At 43.4% G+C, this 11,524-nt stretch overlaps 1 pseudogene; it reads right to left on the bottom strand.

Moving 5' to 3' along the window:
- Nucleotides 1-3,867: 3,867 nt before the first annotated feature.
- Nucleotides 3,868-4,806, bottom strand: LOC112612384 (annotated as a pseudogene).
- Between the last annotated feature and the right edge of the window lie 6,718 nt (nt 4,807-11,524).

The following is an 11,524-nucleotide window of genomic DNA, read 5'->3' as shown; positions in this document are numbered from 1 at the left end:
CAGAGATCTACAGGAGTCAGACTATTCTGATTGCTGCTTTGCCTCCCCTGTCCATTACAGTAGCTATGCCCACCTTGCCATTGGTTGAGTGCCACCACTTGGCCCCTGCCACCTCGGGATCCAATTATTCCCACTGCATTTAAATTTTGTAGTTGAGTGACTGCAGTTCTTATTGTTAGATCTGACATTCAGAAAAGAGCAATTACAGGGCTCTTTAAAGATGCAGGTTCTACCTTATAAATCTAATTTGCAAGGCATTGGTCAAGGGTATATCTTCTGGACCCTTCCAGCTGGGATAAGTAGGTTTAAAGTAACTAATCCACTCCACCATTAAAATCTCCCTAAGACTTTGGATCTCTTCCTCCACATTAAACTAAGGAAGATCAGGCATTTCCAGCTCACTCACCATGGGCCATCTTTTGATCCATATTTCAGCTAACCAAGCAAATAAACTACTACTAGAACTTTTTCTTTCCTATCTTTTTTTTTTTTTTTTTGAGATGGAGTCTTGCTCTGTCACCAGGCTGGAATGCAGTGCCATGATCTCGGCTCACTGCAACCTCCACCTCCCGGGTTCAAGTGATTCCCCTGCCTCAGCCTCCTGAGTAGCTGAGACTACAGGCACGTGCCACCACGCCTGGCTAATTTCTCATATTTTAGTAGAGATGGGGTTTCACCATTTTGGCCAGGATGGTCTCAACCTTCTGACCTTGTGATTCGCCCACCTCGGACTCCCAAAGTGCCAGGATTACAGGCATGAGCCACTGCACCTGGCCTAGACTGCAACATTAAATGCAGAGTCCCTACTTAGTGGGCCCAAATCAATAAATTCAGCCTGATCCAACTCCATGTTCCTTCCGCCATTGTCCCACACCCTTAATATCCATTCCTATGCCTGTTCTCCAGATTTCTGCTCATATAAATTAGAAAACTCAAGCAGTTCTTTTCAAGTGTAGTGCACCTCCTCATAGGTCACACTCTCAACCTCACCTGTAGGGGCCAGCTAGGGCTTTAGTTATAGGTCTAGAAGCAAACATGGGTGTTGGGGATGGTTCCTGAGGAGAATCACCATTATCTTGTTTAGCAACTGCCTCAGGGGAGGCCATCACTGTTGCCTCAGGCAGTAGAGGGTTTATCTCCTTAGACAAAGGTGGAAAGGCAGATGGCAGCAGCATGGGTCTGGGAGAGAATGTTGCCACTACTGGTGATGGAGAAGCTGTTTCTTCTGGCAAAAAAAGGTTCATCAGAGTTTACAAACTCAGTGTCCCCAGTTTCATCAGGGTCCTCCCATACGTCCCCATTCCAAGTTGCAGGGTCTCATTCTTTTCCAATTAATGCCCTCGCTTTACCAGTAGACACTGAGTGAGGGTGTGCATGCACCTTTCATTGCAGATCAGCCACTTGCATGATGAAAGCTTGTGTCCGTTTTTCCACAATTTCAGCTCTTTCTCTACAGGAGATATGACCCTCACTCAGGGCAATCTTAGCAGATTTGAGGGTCAGTATCTGCTTCTAAAGCTGGGAGTTAGAATCCCTGAGTTCATCTTTTCTTTCATCACTTTGTCCACTGAACTTAGGAGCAACCAACCAGCTTCATTATGTTCCTTGGTTATCCACATATGGTCAAAGGTGTTATGTATAGAGTCACTAAACTCCTTGCCTCTCATGAGTGGTGAATCAGGAGTGTCAAACGTATTTATGTTGCATAACTCTCTAAGCAGTTCACACCAAGGACTATCAGTGTTCTCCATACTATTAAAAGTAGAGTCCTTAGCATTTTAGGGTCTAATCGTATTAAGCAGCCAACTCCAGAAACCCCAAAACCAACAAAGGAACTCTATCCTTAATATTATGTTTCTCCAGAACTACTCCTGGTACCAAAATCTGTATTAGTCAGGGTTCTCTCTAGAGGGACAGAACTAATAGGATATATATATATATATATATATGGATATATCCATAAAGGAGAGATTATTAAACGTTAACCCACTTGATCACAAGGTCCCACAATAGGTCATCTGCAAGTTGAGAAACAAGGAGAGCCAGTCTGAGTCCCAAAACTGAAGAGCTTGGGGTCCGATGTTCAAGGGCAGGAAGCATCCAGCATGGGAGAAAAATGTAAGCCGGGAGGCTAGGCCAGTCTAGTGTTTTTACGTTTTTCTGCCTGCTTATATTCTAACCACGCTGGCAGCTGATTAGATAGTGCCCATCCAGATTAAGGGTGGGTCTGCCATTCCCAGCCCACTGACTCAAATGTTAATCTCCTTTGGCAACACCCTCACAGGCACACCCAGGGTCAATACTTTGCATTCTTCAATCCAATCAAGTTGACACTAAGTATTAACTATCACAGATTCTTAGAAAGTCCAATGTCATTTAAGTCTTAAAAGAATGAATCACTGCTAGGTATGCTGCCCATTGTGGTTTACAGATGAGCAGCACACATAGCAGCAACGCTTTTTTTTTTTCTTAGAGATGGGAGTCCTGTTCTGTCTCCCAGGCTGGAGTGCGGTGGTGCAATCATAGCTCAAAGAAGCCTCAAGTTCTTGGGTCCCAGTGATCCTCCCACCTCAGCCCCCTGAGTAGCTGAGACTATAGGTGCACATCACTGTGCCCAGGTAATTTTTTTCTATAGAGATCGGTGGGGCAGGGGGCAGGTCTCACTTTGTTACCCAGGCTGCTCTTAAACTCTTGGCTTCAAGCAGTCCTCTCACTTCAGCCTCCCAAATTGCTGGGATTAAAGGCAAGAGTCACTGTGCCTGGTCTGCAGCAATTCTTATTATTTTATGGTTTCCTTGTTTGTTTTATGGTTCACAGAGGACTTTCACAAATTTATTGCATTTGAGTTTCATACACCATGCTTACTCTGTCTATTGTGGCATACAATTTTAGAGACACAACAGGCTTTGGGGACCCTTATGTTCAACGTGTTAATTTTACAGATAAATGAAGTGAGATTTAGAGAGAGGAAACAAATTGCCCAAAGTCACACACACAGCAAGTTAGCAAGGTTGGCACTAGAACCCAGGTCAGTGAACATCAAATTCTGTGTCTTTCCACAACACAATGCAGAGTATACCATGTTAGCCCCCTGAACCACGTTGATTACATGCACCAAGTCAGGTCCATGGGCTGTATTGGTTCCACATACCATCATCTTAATTTTCTGTGTTGGCAGCAAATATTGTTTATATGTCCTACTTTGTTTAAATCACTTTGGCTCTCTACTGTTTCCATGCGCCATGTCACACAGTTACCATGTTCCATGTTGGTTACATGTATTCTGTTGGTTGCTGTGGTATTATGGTAGATTATATCATTATCTCTGTTATTTGCTGCCCTCCCTGTAATTATGCATGCTTGTCCATTGTCCTGTGATATGCATTACTTCTCTGCAGGAAGAAAATACTTCCTGCCTCCTTGCCGTCACTTGACCATGTGACCTGCTTTGGCCAATGGGATGTGAGCCAAGAGGTGTGTGTCACTTCTGAAATGCTTTATTAGTCATCATTTGTTTTGGCCATTGTTCCTTTCCCTCTGCCATAAGAATGGCATGTTTCAGATAAGGGCTTCTCCTTCAGGGTGGATCTGAGACTGCACAAGGCCATAGCCAACCTACAACTAACATGGGATGTGAGCAATAAATAAACTTTTGCTGTTGTAAGATGCTGAAATTACAGATTTGTTCGTTACTGCACCACAATGAAGCAAGTGGATCAAGATAGCCATGTTAGTTTCATGCACATTTGTTCCACTGACCAAGTACTGTGTTGGTTCAAATGCACAACGTTAGTTGCACATTACAGTTGCTGTACCTTTCTTCAACATTGGACATTCTACCCCAGGCCTCTCCTGGCTCCCAGTTCACTAGGCAACCCTACTATGCCCCATCATTTTGAGAAAAGGCTGCTTAATGTCCTTGTTCCTCAGAATGTAGACCACAGGATTGAGCAGAGCCATGAAGACACTGTAAAAGAATGAGATCTGCTTACCTAGCTCAGGAGAATAGCTGGAGTTGGGCCTCACGTAGATAAAAGTGACCAGAGCATAGAAGAGTGTGACCACGGTCAGGGGGGAGGCACAGGTCCAGAAAGCTTTGCAGCGGCCCTGGGTGGACTTAATCTTGAGGATGGCCAGGGCAATATGAATGTAGGAGGCCAGAATGAGAGACAGTGGGACAACAACCATAAAGACCCTGATGACCAGATCTGCCATCTCAATGAAGCGGGTGTCCCTGCAAGCCAAGCTCCGTACCGAGGGGCCTTCACAGAAATAGTGGTTGACTGTGTTGGGCCCATAATATGGCAGCCTCACAGTGAGAAAGGTATGAATCAGGGAGAAGAAACCACAGGCCCATGTCCCAACTACCAAGCATGTGCACAGTCCCAAATGAGGATGACAGTATAACACAGCAGGTGGCAAATGGCCACATATTGGTCATAAGCCATGACCGCAAAGAAGATGCACTCGCTCAGGCCCAAGACACCAAACACATACATCTGCAGCCAACAGCCAGCAAAGGTGATGGTCTGAGAGTGAATGACAAGATGCACCAACATCTGGGGCATGGTGGTGATGATATGGCCCATATCCAGCAGGGAGAGGATTCAGAGGAAGAAGTACATGGCAGTGTGGAGATGCATGTCCAGGCAGATCAGGGTGACAATGAGCCAACTGTCTGGGACTGAGCTCAAGTAGAGGAAAAGAAAGGCAACAGAGAGGATCCTGTTGAAATGGGGTCACTGGAAAACCAAGCAGGATAAATTCAGAAACCCAGCTTTGGTTCTGCCCTGGAAGCATCCACATGATGGGGCCTATAAAAAACCACACTTACATAAATGTCATCTGAAATATGGTATCCTAACCTGAGGTCAGGAGTTCGAGACCAGCCTGGCCAACACAGTGAAACCCAGTCTCAACTAAAAATATAAAAATTAGCCGGGCATGGTGGTGGGCACCTGTAATCCCAGCTACTTGGGAGGCTGAGGCAGGAGAATTGCTTGAACCCAAGAGATGGAGGTTGCAGTGAGCCGAGATTGCACCATGGCACTCCAGACTGGGTGACAAGGGAAAAATTCCATCTCAGAAAAAAAAAAAAGTATGGTATCCTGGCAAGAATAACAGCTGTGGAGGTAGACAGGCTAGGATTTTAATCCTGGTTCCACTACTCATTTACTGTATAATCTTGAACAGGTTACTTAACCATTCTGAGCCTTTCTCAGCCTGAATCTCCTCATCTGTAAAATGTGACTAATTACACTCACCTCTCAGGATTTTTGTAAGGAGTAGAAGCAATGTATATGAAGCCTGTAACACAATGCCTCAACACAGGAAATAAAACATAAAATGCTCATACTCAATTTCCCACTCTATCCCCACCCCTCAGTAGACAACTGGTCACTCACATGTCTAGCAAGAATCAGTTTACGCCTTCTCAGCCCCAGCCCCCAAATCTGAGAGGGAGCTCCCTCTGTCTCAGAAAACATGGGTGTGGATGTGCTACGTGCCTCTCCTGACACCATGCAAGCGTTTCTCCCGCCCCAGCCGGTGCAATGTGAGGCTCTGTCAATAGAGGGCGACAGAGGGGCACTGAAATGTGATGGCTGCAGGAAAGCACTTATGTTGCTGGCTTCATTCTTCTTCCTTATTCAGCTTTGCTTCATTCTTCTTCCTTATTCAGCTTTAGAGTGAGTAAACTGGTGCGTGGAAGGGCTGTAGTACTCACTCCAACTGACCTCCGTGGACTACACAGCCACGCACTCAGGCCACACTCTCCCCATCCAGCAGCCACTTCTACAGACCAGCCCTGGCCACATGCTCAGGCAATGCTTCCCCTCAACACAGCTGCCATTTCTATGCAAGCTCTGGCCAGTGCTGCTGGTAGGCTGGTCATTCCTGTGAGTCACATCCTCTTTGAAAAAGTCTGAATCTCAAACTTTTTATTTAGGTAGTTGCAAGCTATCTATCCACTAAGGATTTATTGAGTACAAACATTAAAAATAGTAGATCTATAATAGAGAAACTGGACAACATCTAAACTTAGTGATCACAATTAACATCACCAATAACGAACAAATAGATACAGTGTGTATCCAGATGTGCAATCCTAAGAATACACCATCTATATAGCATTTTAGCCAAAAATGTAAAACCTGAATCTAATCATGAAGAAACATCAAAGAAACCCAAATTGAGGAATGTTCCATAAAATAACTAGTTTCTAATCTCAAAAAATGTCATGAAAAACAAAAAAATGCTGAGAGACTAAAAGAAAAATAACGAATGCAATATATAATCTTGGAAGAGAGGGATGCTATAAAAGACATTATGACAATAGACAAAATTGGAATATAAATTAGATATTAGATTGTATATATATATTATTTCAATATTTAACTTCCTGATTTTGATAACTCCTATATGAGAGGGTATTTTTGGTTTTAGGAAATATTCACTGAAGTATTATAAGGTAAAGGAGCATGATATTTGCAAATTACTCTAGAATGGTGCTGAAAATTATAAAAACAGCAATAATATATTTATACAGATAGAATGATAAAGTAAATGCTATAAAATGTTAAAAATTAATACATCTAGGTATGGGGCATACAGGATTGCTTTGTACTATTCTTTCAACTTTTCCCTAAGTTTGAAGTTATTTCAAAATAAAAATTATTTTAAATTACAATGCTTTAAATGTGAAATAAAAACTTTTCCAGACAAAAAAAAGTGAGATAATTTAAAGGAAGTTATTCAGGCCGAAAAAAAGGAAGAAACACAAAAATGCAAAAAAGAATAAAGAGCACCTCAAGGGCAGGGAAAATATGTATGTAGATATAAATTAATAATAATTACAATATAATAATAAGGTCTTGTGGGACTTAAAACTATTGAAAATGAAAGATTATGACAAAAATAGCATGAAAAATAAAGAGAGTAAATGAAGTTAGAGTAATCTAATTATTTATCAAAATTAGAAAAGTAATAAAACTAATCATTTGTGTTGAACTGTGCTAAGTCAAAGATTTATGTTTTAATATCTAGAGAAATCATTAAAAATAATGTTTAACAAGCTAAACTAAGATAAATGAACTGATAATGCATTTTAACCCAAAATAATGCTCTTTGAGAGAAGGAAAAACCAAACATAAAACAGGTAGTTCAAATAGAAAATAAATAGAAAGATGGCAAATATGACTTCAGTATATAATTAAGTGCAAATAAACTAAGTATTTTAATTTAAAACACACATTTCCAGATGGAGTTTTTAAAAACTCTACAAATTCCCCACAAAAAGCACACCTTAATATAAGGGCATAAACACTTTGGGAAGACAGTATGGGAGAAAATACACCATGTAAATACTAATTAAAAGAAACATGTAGGCCAGGCGTGGTGGCTTATGCCTGTAATCCCAGCACTTTGGGAGACAGAGGTAGGTGAATCATGAGGTGAGGAGTTCAAGACCAGCCTGGCCAATATGGTGAAACCCTATCTCTGCTAAAAACACAAAAAAGTTAGCTGGGCGTGGTGGTGGGTGCCTGTAATCCCAGCTACCCAGGAGACTGAGGCAGAGAATTGCTTGAACCTGGGAGGCAGAGGTTGCAGTGAGCTGAGATCACACCACTGCACTCCAGCCTGGGCAACAGAGTGAGACTCTATCTCAAAAAAAAAAAAAATGTAGCTTCATAAAACATTTGCCAAAATTGGTCATATGCTGCATCATAAATATGAGCTCAAAAAAATTCAAAAAAGAGAAATCATTTGGAATAGATTTTCTGATTATAATGAAATTACCCGGAAATCAAGGTTACACTAAATATAATGGGAAAGTACCTAACTCCTTTGAAATTAGAGATACGCTTCTAAATAATTTATGGCATAAAGAAAAATCAAAATGGAAATCAGTACATTGACCTAAATGATTATACATTATTAACGCTGAGACCCAGGTATCGCTGCTCTCTTGGGGGCCTGGAAAGACCCCCCCAGCTTTTACAGATTCAGAAGCGTCTGCTCCCACTGCCTGGCTTCTCCCTGCTGTCGGCCTCCACTCTGGTCTTGGAGCAAAGTTGGGGCTGAACCCCAGCACTGTCACAGCCCAGCTGGGTGTGCACATGCTTGGGGCAGGGCTGACACACCAGCTCCCTGCCGCCTCAGCCCCTCCGACTTTGGGCACCAACAAGCATAGAAAGGAAGCCAATGGGGGGCTGAAGGAAGCTTGGCACTGGTGACCCTTGGCACCTACAACCTGGGTGCCATGAATGACAGCCGGAAGCAGACAGGCTCCTGGGTGGAAGGGGGCAGATCCCTGGTGAGGCCCCACCAACAGGCCAGGGAGGGCCTGAAGGCTGGGGGCTAGGCTGCCAGTCCTACAGATGGAGTGGGAACTTGTGGTGCTTTTTCCAGGCCCACCCATGACTGTCCATGAACCAATCAGCATGCCCTTCCTCCCCTCTGAGGCCCATAAAAACCCTGGGCTCAGCCAGAGGTGAATAGACAACGGAGCAACCAGCTGCAGAGAGGAGCTACCCACTCTAGGGTCTCCTCTCTGCTGAGAGTTGTACAGACAATGAGACGACCAGCTACAGAGAGGAGCTACCCTCTCTGCTAATAGTTGAACACTTGTCAGGATGACCTGCCTAGCAGAGAGGACCTACCCTATCCACTAGGAGGAGCTGAACACTCATCAAGGCACCCTGGCTGTGGAAAGGAACTACCACCTGCAGGTCTCCTGTGAGCAGTTCCATTGTTCAATAAAGCTGCTCTTCATCTTGCTCACCCTCCACTTGTCTGAGTACCTCATTCTTCCTGGTTGCAGGACAAGAACTCAGGACCCACTGAATGGCGAGGCTAAAAGAGCTGTAACGCAAACAGGGCTGAGACATGCCCCTTGCTCACCACATTGCAGGTGAAGAGAAGGAAAGAAGAGCTGCAGCCCTTCAGGGAACCCAGACCTGGGGGCTCTGCTCTGCAGTTCCTGGCATCTCCAAGCTTCCGGGTGCCACTGTGTTCCCAATGCCAGCTGTGGAAGCTGTTTGTGGTACACCTGGTCTGTCCACAGCCTCACAGAGAGCCAGCACTCATGCTAGCACCTGGAGCTGTCCACCCTGCTGCAGCAGCTGGCATGTCTGACTGCGCAGTAGCTGGATCCCATGCTCGCTCACACACCCCTCACCATTCCACCCCCGACTCACCCTTGGCAGGTGTGGGACCCAGGCCAGTAGCGGGAGCTGAGCACAGCCTGCCAGGCCAAGTGAGCAAAATAACCCCAGCAAGCCTGAGCAAAACTTGGGCAAAGGCACCACCAGCCAAAGAGGTTTCTGGCCAGAAAAATGACACCCCAAGGATCCTGCAACAATACCTTGTCTACGCAGTCCCTGTACAGTTTCCTGACCTGTGGCAAGAATGTCACTTTCTGACAGGCCCAGGAGTCCCAAGTTTTCTTGGGATCTCAAAGTGAGGAATTCACCCAATTAATACAGATATTTGCAGGCACAAGCTGGGCTTAAGGCATTAAAGTTGAATCTGAGATTTCTTATGAAATAAAGTTCCAGCAAAGCCAAGTGGTGGCTCACAGCTGTAATCCCAGCACTTTGGGAGGCCGAGGCGGGCGGATCACGAGGTCAGGAGATTGAGACCATCCTGGCTAACACGGTGAAACCCCATCTCTGCTAAAAATACAAAAAATTAGCTGGGCGTGGCAGCATGTGCCTATAGTCCCAGCTACTTGGGAGGCTGGGGCAGGAGAATGGCATGAACCTGGGAGGCAGAGCTTGCAGTGAGCCAAGATCGTGCCACTGCACTCCAGCCTGGGCGACAGAACGAGACTCTGTCTCCAAAAAAAAAAAAAAAAAAGAAGAGCCTATTTGGCAAATAATTATTCTTGCTGGCTTTATGCAAATACTCAGGCCAAGTATAATAAGACTAAAACTTATTTTGCAAATGAATTTGTACTACAACTTGTCTTTAGTGAAAATGGAAAATGGAGAGAGAAAATTATGCTTCAAAATAAACTATAGTAGATCTGTTATTAGATTCCAGTTTTGCTTAATGTTTCCAATTTTTGTTATTTTCTACAACTTGGACTGAATTCTAAAATTTTTGGTGGCTACAAGTCTCTAAAATAATGTTTTCCATTTCTTTCTTCTTCTTTTCATTTTCCCCCCATTTTTCCTAATTTGAAATCACTGAAAACTAACCTGTGCTTTCTTAAAATCCTGCAAACTGATGCCAGACAACTTAAACTTCAAAGAAAATAACCACAACCTATTTACATACACAAGCCATTTTCATACCTGCCTACTGATGTGTGGGCTTCAGGGTAACATGGCCTATATTGATTTTCCAGAATTGTTCTTTTTATTTGTTTGTTTGTTGCTGTTTTTCCCCTTCTTTTCTCTATTTTCTCTTCATAGGATGTGAGACTTCACAACCTGCTGAAAATAAGCTTTCCTGATAACATGGGACACACCTATCTATGAATAAACTGTCCTAGCTATAAGTGATCAGATGAAACCTGAGACCAAAGACTTATTTTCTTCTAAGATGCTTTCTCCAAAAGATTTTAAAAAGAAAAAGGGAGAAATGTGAAAGAAAATAAATCTTGAGACCCCAAAATCACTAGGCTAAAGGGAAAAGTCAAGCTAGGAACTGCTTAGGGCAAATCTGCCTCCTGTTCTATTCAAAGTCATCCCTGTGCTCATTGAAATAAATGCACATCCGATTGCTTCTTTTGCAAAAGCTAATCAGAAACGCAAATGAATTTGCCTCTTATCTACCTATGGCCTAGAAGCCCCTTCTCGACTTCAATTTGTCCTGCCTTTCTGGACCAAGCCAATGTACATCTTACATATATTGATTGATGTTTCCTGTCTCCCCAAAATGTATCAAAAGCAAGCTGCATCCCAATCACCTTGGGCATATGTCATCAGGACCTCCTGAGGCTGGGTCATGGGAGCCTCCTTAACCTTGGCGAAATAAACTTTCTAAATTGACTGAGATCTGTCTCAGTTATTTTGGGTTAACAGTATCTTAGACTTTGAAACTCTCGATAAACTGTTTCATTACCCTAGACAGTTGCCAGCTAAATAATCCTAAATTTGCATATTAAAGAAAACAACTCTTAGGTGAAAAATCAGGTAGCAAAATTTACATCTCAAAGTACAGAGAGAAAAAGTCTGGCATGCCAGAGGGAAATTAAAGTCGGTTTAATTGTCAATTAAACAAAATTATAGAAAACTATCATAAAGGCCTTTTAAAAACACACACAGGGCCGGACGCAGTGGCTCATGCCTGTAATCCCAGCACTTTGGGAGGTTGAGGCAGGCAGATCACCTGAGATCAGAAGTTCATGACCAGCCTGGCCAAGATGGTGAAACCCCGTCTCTGCTAAAAATACAAAAATTAACTGTGTAGGGTGGCAGGCACCTGTAATCCCAGTTACTCGGAAGGTTGAGGCAGGAGAATTATTTGAACCCAGGAGGCAGAGGTTGCAGCGAGCCAAGATCATGCCATTGCACTC

The sequence above is a fragment of the Theropithecus gelada genome, chromosome 1 (assembly GCF_003255815.1).
Source record: "Theropithecus gelada isolate Dixy chromosome 1, Tgel_1.0, whole genome shotgun sequence".
In the NCBI taxonomy this organism is placed as follows: Eukaryota; Metazoa; Chordata; class Mammalia; order Primates; family Cercopithecidae; genus Theropithecus; species Theropithecus gelada.
This window is presented reverse-complemented; position numbering and strand designations above follow the sequence as displayed.